Genomic DNA, 13,647 nt, shown 5'->3' on the forward strand with positions numbered 1-13,647 from the left:
CCTGTCCACAGTTTGTCCAGAACTCTGCTGCAAGGCTTCTGACCCGCACAAACAGGAGAGCCCACATCACTCCCATTTTTAAATCACTCCACTGGCTCCCTGTTTTATATCGTTTTCATTTCAAAATTCTGGTGCTAACTTTCCGGGCTCTACATGGCCAGGCCAGGGCCACCTTAACCTAATGGTAGGCCCCGGGGCTGAGGGAGGTGTTGTAGGCCCCCCTGTCCCATCCTTCAAAATTACCAAGCCTCATTATAAAATATAATATCTTGGTAATCTACAACAGCGAGTAGATTGTAACCAAGATGGATGGAAGTTTGACTTCATGATAAAAATTATTGTCACCAACCATCAACTGTCAGGAAAAACAATTATTTAACAGCAGCAACAGATCAAACTATAAAGCCTGAGAACCCATGCACCTGCACATAGGCATAAACTCAACCCCCCCCCCCCAGCTCACACAAACACACACAGCACCATGGACAGTGACATGGAGATAAAGTGCTTCTCCTGTATGGCTTTCAATGGGGAGGAACTTTACAAAGCGCTCTTCTATACGGCCCTCTGGCGACACATAGCACAGAATGAAAGTCAGCGGGTCCAGATGTGGAATATCTGGTGTGGGGTCCACACTGAAAGCAAAATACTTTGCAACTTTCACTCGACTGATATTTTCATCCAGCACCTTCTGTGCCATCAGCTGTATGAATTCCTCACACACATTTAGAGAAAGGTTGGATGGAGTTCCTCTGCTAGCGTTTCCATATTTTTCAAAATGAACCTTTAATAAAGGATCAAACTGGCTGATCAGTTCCATACTGCCCAAATCATTTCCATTGTTGGTGTCTCCAAACCTGTGGCTATCACTCTTGAAAGTTAGCCCATGCTCAGCTAAATACTTCACAACAGCAACAACCCTCTGTAGAACCTGTGTCCAATATTCACACTCATCAAACTGTTTTTTTTAGTTCTGAGTCCACTGTCCCACGGCCAGCTGCTTGATTGATATAAGTGATCATGGCCTTTCTGTGGGTGTCACCAGTTTCGTGTTCTGCTGTGCGATCACCTGCATGTTTCCAATCTGAATATCCCCCATTAGCAAATACCGACTTTTCATTTTTCTCACCAAATATCTTGCATGCAAAACAAAACACACTGCCTGCTGATGGTGAATAACAGCCATTCTCTACTAACACACTCTCCGTTATTTAGTTTGCGGCTGAAATGAGTTCTAGAACAATCCCGTCTCTGATGCTTGTATACACGCTCTGATGCACACTGTGTCTGGATTTTGGCTGGTCTCTGGTCCCATTTTCACCCAGTATGCGCGTACCTGTTGCTGGTCAAAGTTGTTTCCCCAACGACCCGGGTCACTGCTGAAAGGTTCATCTGGCTCTCCTCCCCCGCCCTCATGCTTCTGTGTCTCCCCCTCCTTCTCCCCCTCTGTGGCTGTTAACTCCACCTGCACGGGCTGGGGCTTACCAATTGGGATCAATATGCAGCTTCAGACGTGCGTACAGTACGTATAAAAAGATAGACAGGAAAACTGACAAATTACAAATCGATGTTAGTTTTTATGCTTATGGAGTACGTAAAAATGATAGGCCCTTTAAGTCAGTAGGCCCCTGGGCTACAGCCCCGGTTAGCCCGTGCATTAAGGTGGCCTTGGGCCAGGCCCCTGCATTCATTGCTTCCCTGATTCAGCCCTACAGCTGGGCTCATAGCCTGAGGTCTTCAGAACAGCACCTGCTGATGGTTCCACACACCTGTTTCAGCACAGGCGGTGACAGGTCCTTTAAAGCTGTGGCACCACGTCTGTGGAATGACCTGCCTCTACACCTACGGTCCATGGACTCTGTAGAGAGTGTTAAAAAACACCTCAAAACATTCCTGTTCAAACGGGCTTTTTAATTTCCCACCTGACTCAGGGCTGCTACAAACTGATTACACTTTATGTATTCATCATATTTTAAACCGTTTTAATGGTACTTTATTGTGTTTTACAGGTATTCTAATTGTATTTTATTTGTGCTGTTTTATTCAAGATGGCCGACGGGACAGTCGCACGCATGTCTGAGGCTCCTGTGTTTGCCAAGGTTCGATTAAAACCAGAAGTTTATACAACTATTGATGGCAAATGTATAGTAGAGGATGAGTTTCTACATTTCTTCTCTATGAAGTTAAGGACTTTGAGTCAGGATGAGATTGTCTTATTGGCTACAAACACCTTTGATTCAGAAGGGATTGAGACGTCCAAGAAAACGCTGTTCGAACTCTGCGCCACTACGCAGTGCAACATCTCTCATAAGGGAGCGAATAAAGACGCTAACACTGTCAAGGCCTGCCTCAAACTGTTGAATGAATGTGGGACCAGTATCCCGAGATTTGTGTCTCACTACTTGGATGAACTGCCCCCTGTGACTTTTACAAACGTGGACATGTGCACCCTGCTCCGTAAAATGGAGAACCTTCATGTTGAAATCACTGCCATGAAGCAGGCAGTACACCTGCAGACTGTAGTCAGTGAGGGCCTCCAGGCTGTCACGGCGGATGTGCGCAGCCGGGTGTGCTCTCTAGAACTGCACGCGAACCATGGCTGCGCTGGCCCGAGCACACAGGACACACCAGCAGAGGCCTCCGACGCTAACAGCACAGCGGACCAAGCCAAAGCTCTGGACGCGGGGCCGGACCTCACTGACACCGAGGAGATGCCACTTGCCGTGGAGAAGGCGCTATGCACCGGCGGTACAAAGTCGCTACCACCACCCGGATCACCAAAGTGGAGCCAAGTAGTAAGACGGGGTCAACGGCAACAAAGGAAGGCGACCGCTGCTAAACCAGCTTCCCACATAAGGCACCCTATACCCGGACAGAGGAAAGGTAGCAAAACTATCGTGGGTACGGGAGCAGCAGGGAGCATCAAAATGATCAAAATTAAATTGGTGAGTGTCTTTGCTTCTAAGTTTTCACCTGACTCAGAGGCAGAAACTCTACGTATGTATCTCAAAGACAAACTCGGGCACGACGTCACCTGCACAAAGATTACTACAGTAAACAACAGGTAGGCTTCATTCAAAGTACTGGCTGAATGCAGTGGCGTAGATGTCATGTATAACCCTGAGCTGTGGCCGGAGGGGACCTTTGTAAGGCGCTATTATGAGCCTCGGAAACGTATTGATGGCGCTAATGCTGCTACTTTAACAAGAGCAATGAGTGCGCCTGTTGCTGAAGGGAATCCAGACTACTAACCATATGGATATTAGAGTCATATCGTACAACTGTCGTGGCCTGCGCTTGAGCCAGAGCGCAGATGATGAAGCTCGCCGGATTGTTGTTGATCAGCTGTTAGAGCAGTGTGACATCTTGTGTCTACAAGAAACATTTCTTGCTACGCAGGACCTTAAAGGACTAAATTCCATTCATGACAGTTTCCTTGGGGCTGGGGAGTCTACTACCGACTTTAGCCTAGGCGTTAAGAGGGGAAGAATCCCAGGAGGTGTGGCTATTCTGTGGAATAAGAAGTTGGACTCAGTGGTAAAGGTCATTAGACTTGATGTAGACTGGTGTATTGCCATACATTTGTCACTTCAAAACAGAGAATTTGTGATTTTAAATATATATGCTCCATATGAATGCATTCAAAACTAGAAGCACTCAGAGAGCGCAGACCTCCACCAAGGCTGATCAGTGGCCCCCCCCGTGGGCCCCCCCACGCCAAGGAGGTTATGTTTTTGCCAGGGTTTGTTTGTTTGTTTGTCTGTCTGTCCGTTAGTGTGCAACATAACTCAAAAAGTTATGGACAGATTTTGATGAAATTTTCAGGATTTGTTGGAAATGGGCCCCCCCGTGGGCCCCCCCACCCCCGATCACCACCAAAATTTAATAATTTCTTCCATATCCCATTTCCAACAAACCCTGAAAATTTCATCAAAATCTGTCCATAACTTTTTGAGTTATGTTGCACACTAACGGACAGACAGACAAACAAACAAACCCTGGCAAAAACATAACCTCCTTGGCAGAGGTAATGAAGAAGAGTATTTGGATAAGCTTGGTTTTATTAGCTCTTTTATACAAAATGACAAGTCTACTAGTGTTTATGTTATTGGCGATATGAATGCAAATATCTTAGACAATAAATCTGCCTTTGCTAAGCATATGGTTCACTTTTGCACAGATAATAACTCTGTCTAGTAAAGTACTGCTATCTGCTCAGAGCTACTCATACATAAGCGAAGCCTGGCACACTACTTTGTGGCTGGACCGCTGCATCACTACTGCTGATGCCCATGCAGCTCTGAGAGACATGAACATCCTATATGAAATGTCTACTGCTGATCACATACCCATATCCATGTCTATTAAATTTGATCACATACCTGCAACAGTGTAGCCCGTTAATGTAAGAAATAAACATCTGGACTGGTCTGCTCTCTCTACAGAAGACCTTATCTGTTATTATAATCAAACGGATCTATTATTGAGCAGTGTTACACTACCAAGAGAGGCACTTATTTGTAAAGACATTAACTGCACTAACCTTAAACACAGGACAGATATTTCATCCATGTATTGTGACACTATCACTATGCTGATGAAAGCAAGTAAGCCGTATTATAAATATAAAAAGAAAGGTAAAATAAGGCCTGGTTGGAGCACTTATGTGGCCAAATTCCATGCTGAAGCCCGTGATGCAACACACTCCTGGGTTATAGCTGGTAAACCTCGACAAGGGCCAATATATGAACATAAAAAGACTTCAAATGCTAAATATAAATATGCACTAAGATTCATTTGTAAAAATGAGCAAACAATGAGGGCTGATTCTATGGCCAAAAAACTTTTAAGAAATGACTGTAAAGGTTTTTGGAAAGAGGCTAAAGCTGTTACCAACTATAAACCCTCTCTGCCTCATACAGTTGATGGAGTTACTGGTGCAAATAGGATTGTGGATTTCTGGAGACAGCACTATTGCAAACTTCTCAATTGTGTCCCAAGGGAATTATATTGTGTCGACAATGTTGATTTTGTTGAAACTATCAAAACTCATGAGGTATATCAAGCAATCAACAACCTGTCAGATAATAAATCTACTGGAGCAGATCAGATTTCTGCTGAACATCTTAAATTTGCCAGTGGGAGGCTGGCTCCTCTTCTGGCCTTGTGTTTTACCGCCTTCGTTGGGCATGGGTTTATCCCTGACCCCATGATGGCTGTTCTCCTAGTACCTGTGGTGAAGGACAAAGCTGGAAAAGTAGGCTGCTCAGGCAACTATAGACCAATTGCTCTTGCCAGTATAGTGTCTAAAGTTGTGGAACATATTCTCTTGACAAGGCTTGATAAGTTTATCATTGCAACAGACAATCAGTTTGGCTTCAAAGCAAATCATGGCACTGATATGTGTATCTTTTCACTAAAAGAATTACTGACCAAGTACAAAACTAAAAATTCCACAGTTATTATATGCTTTTTAGATGCCTCTAAGGCTTTTGATCGTGTGAATCATAAAATATTGTTTCAAAAATTGTGTCAAGCAAATGTCCCTAAATATCTGATCAGATGTCTCTCCTACTGGTATGCCCACCAGATTATGCAGGTTAAATGGGACAACTGTGTATCTGCTCCTTTTCAGATTGGTAATGGTGTGAGACAGGGCAGTTTATTATCCCCTGCTCTTTTTAATTTTTATATGAATGACTTGTCTAAGCAGTTGAATATGTGCAGAACTAGGTGTATGGTTGGAGGTTCCATAATCAACCACTTAATGTATGCAGATGACCTGGTGGTGTTTTGTCCCAGCTCAGCCAGTCTCCAGCAGCTCTTAAATGTGTGTTCCGTTTATGGGGAACAACATGATGTGAAGTATAACTCGGCTAAAAGTGTAATTATGATCTGTCGGACCAAGGAGGACAGATCTTTGAAGTTTCCTGACTTTAAGCTAACAGGGAATATCTTAAATGTATGCAATGCTGTCAAGTACCTGGGTCACATCATTACAGATCAGCTGTCAGATGACGAGGACATGTATCGTCAGTGCCGAATGTTATATGCACAAGCAAACATACCGTCGAGGAAATTCTCGTCGTGTTCTGTCCAGGTGAAACTGACTCTGTTTAGAGCGTACTGCACCCCTCTGTACACAGCACATCTGTGGGTGAACTATAAAAAGGCCAGCTTCCACAGACTGACAGTGGCATACAATGATGCTCTAAGACTTTTATTGAAAAAGCCCAGATGGACTAGTGCTAGTGAATTGTTTGTGTCTAATCATGTAAATTCATTGCGTGCTGTGCTGAGAAATCTGATGTTTAAATTTATGTGTCGCCTGAATCACTCGGAAAATACTGTAATTTTATTGCTGACAAATCTTGCATATAGTGCTGTACGTTACACATCTCTGTTCTGGAAACACTGGTATGACTGCCTCTTGAAAGTATAGAGGGGTTTTTTTTAATTTATTTATTTATTTATTTATTTATTTATTTTAATTTTTTTTTTATTTTATTGTATCTGTATTTCTCTCTTTGCTTTTTAATGTGGACCATGAGCCTGTAATAAAGCTTATCTATTCGTTTTTCGCAGTGTAAAGTTGCTACTTTACAGTGTTACATGTACACCATGTGTCTCCCCTTACCTCCCCCCTCCCCCCCAGTCTCTCTCTATCTCTGTCGCTCTGTCTTTTCTCCTCCTTTACCCTCTCTCTTTAACCCCAACTGGTCAAGGCAGACGGCCATCCTTCAGGAGTCTGGGTCTGCTCCAGGTTTCTGCTGTTAAAGGGAAGTTTTTCCTCGCCACTGTCACCAGTCACAAGTGTTTGCTCCTGGAGGATCCTGTTGGGTTTCTGTAAATTTGATTTGATTTTGATTAGATAAAGCACTTTGTGACTCTGTCTGTGAAAAGTGCTCTATACTTACTTATAAATATTAATCAATTAAAACAAAGTAAAAGAGAAGAGTGCAGATAGAATCCTTTCAGTTGTTCTATGCACAGTTGAACAGAGTTATTTTCTGTCACATCAAACTCCAGATGTTAGTCTGGTTTTGTCTGTCTTGTCTGTCATTTCCTGTTTTATTTTGTTAAGTCCTCCTCATGTGTCATGTCTGGTATCTTTGCTTCCTGTTACCATTACCCCCACCTGTGTGATTACCTTTCCCTGCCCTGATTTGCTACACCTATGTCTCGTTTTCTCCTCTCCCTCTTGTGTATTTAAGCCCTGTGTTTCCCTTTGTCTTGTGCCAGTTTGTATTCTACCTCTGTGTGACACTTACTTGTGTTTTTGGATCCTGTTTGCCTGTTTTCCTGTTTTTTGACCTGGATTGCCTTTTTGACTCCTGCCTTTTTGCCCAACCCTTGTCTGTGCCTCTGCCTCCAACTGATTCTACATATGTTTGACCTTCTGCCTGATTTACTGGTTTGTGAGCCTTCCTGTTCCTAATGTCCTGTTGCCTATCCGTTTGCTTCCCCGTGTATGACCTAGTTTGGACTCTGACAATTCTTTGCTTTTCCCTAGTCGGGTTACCGACGTGCGTTACCAGTCTGGGCGGTGAAGCTCAATCTCCGTTCCTGTCTCTGGATCCAGTGAAGAGTCCTGGACCCATTGTCTTCAAGGATCTGCGTATTAATACTGTCTGTGAATTGTCATTTATTGTGTTTAATAAACACAGTGAACTTTGACGTCTGTCTCTGGGTCTTGCAATTGGGTTCAGTTTCCGTACTCAGACCGTTACATTTTCAGCCTGGACTTAAACATTGTCACAGTAGAGGTCTGTCTCACGTCATCAGGAAGACTGTTCCAGAGTTTAGCTGCATGAAACTGAAACGCAGCCTCACCGTGTTTAGTCCTGACTCTGGGTTCCAGCAAAAGACCAGACCTTGAGGTTCTCAGGGTCTGAGATGGTTCATATGGGACCAACATGTCACAGATGTACTTTGGCGCTAGACCATGAAGAGACGTATAGATGAGTAGAGCTGTTTTAAAGTCTATTCTCTGAGCGACAGGAAGCCAGTGCAGAGATCTGAGCACAGGACTAATATGGTCATACTTCCTGGTTCTAGTCAGGACCCAAGCAGCAGCGTTCTGGATGCACTGCAGCTGTCTTACAGCTGGTTTAGAGTCCAGTGAGAAAAGTACAGTAGTCTAACCTGCTAGAGATAAATGCATGGATAAGTCTCTCTAAGTCTGGTTTAGACAGTAAACCTTTGATTCTGGCAATGTTTTTGAGATGGTAAAAGGCTGATGATGTAATTGATTTAATGTGGCTGTTAGTTTAGGTCTGAGTCCATTATTACCCCTAGATTTCTAACCTGATTTTTTTGCTTTTAGAGTGAGAGATTCCATATTAGTGATGACACTTTCTCTGGGTTTTTGTGGGCCAAAGACAGTGACTTCAGTCTTGTCTGAGTTTAGTTGGAGAAAGTTGTTTTGCATCCACACAGTGATCTGTTGGAGGCAGTCACAGAGTGAGTCCACAGGCCCATGTTCACCTGCTGTCAGCGAGATGTAAATCTGAGTGTCATCTGCATAGTTATAGTAGGACATGTTATTACTGCGTATTAAGTAGCCCAGGGGCAACATGGAAAGATTGAACATAAAGATAATACATGAACTGAAAAAATTAACAAATAATGTCAAAAGGTATAATAATCCTTAGTTTTATTAATTTAACTTTTTTTTTCTTACTGATCTCAATCCCTTTGTTATATTTATGAAAACTGAAAAAAAAAAAGCATTTTCACTGGTTTTTCCCAATCCACATCATATTAGACCAAATCCATATAAACAACCAGTATACTTAGACCTGTCAAATCTGGACTAAATTAACACAGAGACTCTTTAAAACACAGTTTCAGATTTGTGGAACCTTTATTCTACTTGTGAAAATGCAAAAAAGTACGATTTTACTGATTTATTGTTTTTTTTTCCATCCACATCATATTAGACCAGGTCTGTAGTGTAAAGATTTCACAAATCAGAAAGTGTGATTTAAAGAGTTTCTGGAGTCTCAATGATAATCTAGTCCAGATTTGACAGATCTAAATATAGTGGCTTTGGATGAACCTTATCTAATATGATGTGGATAGGAAAAAAGCAGTGAAATTGCTTTTTTTTTTCATAAATAGAATAAAAGGATTTAGATAAGTAAGAAAAAAAAATAAAAATGAATAAAACTCAGGATTATGATACCTTATGACATAATTTGTTCAATTTTTCAGTTCATGAATTAGCTTGGAAATGACTGAACAACGCCATCTACAGGCGTGATGCCACTTTTAAGGTGGACCGGGAAATTCCAATCGGAAGCTGTGAATCGGATGCCAACTTCAGCCTCAGGAGCAACTGGAGGTAAACTACTCTACACTTGTTCTTTTTATGTGAACATTCTTCTAATTTTTGGTCTAAAATGGAAAATTATATAATTTCTAAAAGTAACAATAATATAAATATAACATCCCAAAATGCAATTACTTATTTTAAACATGATACTAACAATCTAGAATTTATTATAAATTTGTTCATATTATTTGGAAAATTTCATATACATAAAAACAAATATACTAAAACACTCCCAAATTTTAAAATCTTCCAATTAGAATTTGGAAATTATATTAAATCTTTAGAACTCATTTATAATAATAATAAAAAAAGCACTAACACCTTGGTTATTTATAAACTATTTTTTTTAATACTAACTGAACTCTCTGTTGCATTTATTTATTTATTTATTTATTTATTTATTTATTTATTTTTACTATTATTTATATATTATGATTTGTATTTTTAAATCTATGCATTATTTTCTTAAACTTATGTGTTCAAATGCATTTTCCCTTTTGACATTTTGTTGTTGGTTTAAAATGTTGTATTGTATACGCAAATGTTAATAAAGTTGTGGGGAAAAAAAAGAGCAACTGGAGGTGGAATCTTATGGAGTTATACTGGATTCTTTAACAATAGTCTTCTGTCTCTTTGTTGCCACTGTCTTCTTTTCCCTGGCTGTTTCAGTGGTGAAGTCTGTTTAGAGAATGGGTGGAGGTGCGAGCACTGAGTCTGTTGTCTCTAATGCTTGTTCATCAAGGTGAGCAGTGAAATCTAGAGAGGAGGAGATAGCAGTTGGTGCAAGCAAGGGAGAGGATGCAGACTGTGTTGGTACAGTGAGGAAGATGATGCTGATGCTTCTGTTCAAGCTGTGTAGCCATTGAGATTAGTTTTATTTTTTAACATACCTTGGCATATTTCTAGGTGTCTTTCCATTTCCTTTCTCCTGAGGATTGTTTTGTCACAGGTGGGACAGTGATAATGTCCATAGTTTCTGCAGTTAAAATTGCATCTGCAGATCTTCTTACCTAAGAGCAAGTCCAGAGAAAGTTCAAAAGTAGCAAAGACGCACATACTTTCTTTGCAAGGACATACAGGAAAAAAATCAAGAAACCACTGCAATTTCCTCTGAAATCAGCATGTCTGCATGTATGACAGCCATTCCATTCCTGTGTCTGTTGAATTCCAACACAAGCACACCTTATTCTACTGAATAAACACCTGATCCATGTCTTATTGAAGAAGGAGAAGTATAAACACCACTACTGTGGCCATCACTATCTTCTTACAATAGGTTAAAACAATTCTATTAGTACCACAAAAGTATACTCAGTCCCAATGAAAACGCAACACTTGAAGATTCTTATATTTTTTTAAATCGATGAGGATTTTTATCCCATAAACTCTTTGGAATTAATCATAGGCCATTTCTATACAGTAAAAATAAAAAATCACATCCAAATTTGTTGACAAAAAATAAGGATAAAGAAAGAAACTCAAGGACCCCCAAAACCAAAAGTCACAAAGCGGTCCCGGAGGTGCTGCAGCTCAATGTAGCGATCCTGCTGTGGCGTGGTCACACGTGCTCATCCAGGGCGAGGTCTGTCTGCAGCTGAGCCAGTTTCTTCATGCCTCTGTTGCATCCTGACTATGGTGGACACATTGCATCCAAAACGGCGCGCCACCTGCCGAGCAGAGATTCCGGCCTCCAGGAGCCCCATAGCATGGCATCTTTGGTCACGTGTCAGTCTAGGCATCGCTGAGTTATTGCAAATGATTTTCCTGCTTTTCAGCTTGGCTTTATATACAGAACATGACCACTCCTTAACTGACCACAATTTCTTAAGTTGAGCAGTTCATTGCTGAGCAATGAGAAAAACAAGTCTTATGAATGCAGACAAGTTCATTCAAGCGTGACAATAGCTCAACCCGTCTCAGGTTGTTAAGAAATTGTCTGGGATTATCTTATACAGGTGAAACTGAAACATATTGATGCAGCTCAGGAACAATAAAACACATTCAAGTGTTGCATTTTCATTGGCACTGAGTATAACTGGAATCCAAAAATAACTATTGAAAACTACTGGACTTCTGCTCTGACAATGTTCCCAAACTCTGAGGACTGGTTCTTCTATCAGGACAATGCTCCTGGTCTCAGCTAGGTCAGTAAAGGTGTGGATGATGGACCACCAGATGAAGACCCTGTCATGGCCAGCCCAATCTCCAGACCTGAACCCACTGTGAAAACTTCTGGAGGAAGATGGATGGTCACAAGCCATGGAACATGTCTGAGCTTCTTGAATTTCTCTGCTAGAGCTGCATAAAGTCATCCAACAGTAATGGTGGAGAGCCAAGACACATAAAAGCTGTCATTGAAAATCAGGGTTAGTCCACCAAATATTGATGTCTGAACTTTTCCCAAGTTACAACATTAGTATTGTGTTGTTTAGAAATGAATGTGAACTGGTTTTCTTTGCATTATTTGACATCTGCACCTTTTTGTTATTTTGACCATGTGTTGTGTTCTGCAAATACATGCTCTAAATAACAATATTTTATTTGGAATTTGGAAGAATGGGCTCTATGCACAGCCCCACTACTTCCTGAACTTCAGGCGGGTCCTTTATTTCCTGTCTTTCATTATTGGACACACTGATTAATCCAGGTGTGCCTAATTAATCAGTAGTAACAACAAGAAGTAGCAGACACACCTGGATTCATCAGTGTGTCCAATAATGAAAGAAAGGAAATAAAGGACCCACCTGAAGTTCAGGAAGTAGTGGGGCTGTGCATAGAGTCCATTGTTGTCAGTAGTGGGAATAAAACTAAAATGTTCATTTTACTCAAACATAAATAAATAAATAAATGATCAAATCAGAGAAAGTGATCATCTTGCAGTGGTCTCCTATTTTTTTCCATAGCTGTATATTAACTCATGGTATACATTACCTTTAAATTCAATGGCATTTTTAATGTGGACCTGTAGGTAACACTGAAGCCTCGATAGTTTGGATGGCTTGTAATAGGGGCAAAGTGGACAGTGAAAAAGTTTACAACACATCGTGCAGCGCGTGATGGGAAGGTTTCCAGGTGTAGAAATAATGGAATGATGCATCTACGACAGAGACAAAAATATATCTTATAGTTATAACAAACTTCAGCAGTAATAAAACAATATCGTAGTCAGCAGAGTCTTTGGATCTACATTGTTTTATACCGAACAGTCTGAATGATGTACAATATTTAGGTTTTCTTGAACTACTAATAACCAAAGTGAGCATTCATCTAGGGCAAATGCAGACATTTGCTCCTCTTGTATAAAGTCCTTAGATTAATGTTCAGCTCACTGTTAACTCCACATCATAAGGAAGATTTAGGAAGAGCAAACACAAACATATTAGTACTACAAGCTAACGTTAGCCACCATTGATGGAACTAATAACTTAACCCTTTCATGCATGAATTATGAGAACTTTAATCAAGATTTTTTTTCCCAAGTGTTTTTATTCCTCTTTAGGCGTTAAAAAAAAAAACAAAAAAAACAATGCGATTGAAAACATTTTTATGAACCTATTTTTCATGGAGTTGCAAAAATGTCCACTCAGCTGGACATCATGCGTTTAATTATTGAAGCAAAGACGCATGTATGTACTGATATACTGTGTGAAAACTATGAAATAAAAACATTTTAATGCTGCTAATCTGATGTTTTCTCACATTTAACATACTCTAAAACTAGTTATTTCTCACTTCATAATATGCAAAAAAAAAACATTGTTGTTAACCCTTTCATGCATACTGGTCACTCCAGTGGACAGTTCTTCTCCAGCTGTTCTCTTGTATATTCACGGGTTTGGTTGTTTTAGTTCCATATCAGCCAACACAGTGAACTCTTATGCATCATCTCATACACTGCCACTGACAACATTACTGTAACTTTGCTGTTCTTGATAAACCTGATCTAACATGTTTGAATGTAAATCAATTGTTTGTTATTGTTATTAGACTGTAAATAACAAGAAAAAGTTTTTTTTTTTGCATATTATCTCCATGAAGTGAATAATGACCAGTATTAGAGTATGTTAAAATGTAAGAAAAGATCAGATTAGCAGCATTAGAATGTTTTTACTTCATAGTTTTCACAGAATACCAGTAAATGTATGTGTTTCTTTGCTTCAAAAATTAAACACATGGTGTCCAGCTTAGTGGACATTTTTGCAACTCCATGAAAAATAGATTCATAGAAAAATTCAATTGCATTGTTTTTTTCACACCTAAAGAGGAATAAAAACAATCAGGAAAAATTTTTTGACTAAGGTTCTCATAAT

The sequence above is a fragment of the Sphaeramia orbicularis genome, chromosome 1 (assembly GCF_902148855.1).
Source record: "Sphaeramia orbicularis chromosome 1, fSphaOr1.1, whole genome shotgun sequence".
NCBI lineage: Eukaryota > Metazoa > Chordata > Actinopteri > Kurtiformes > Apogonidae > Sphaeramia > Sphaeramia orbicularis.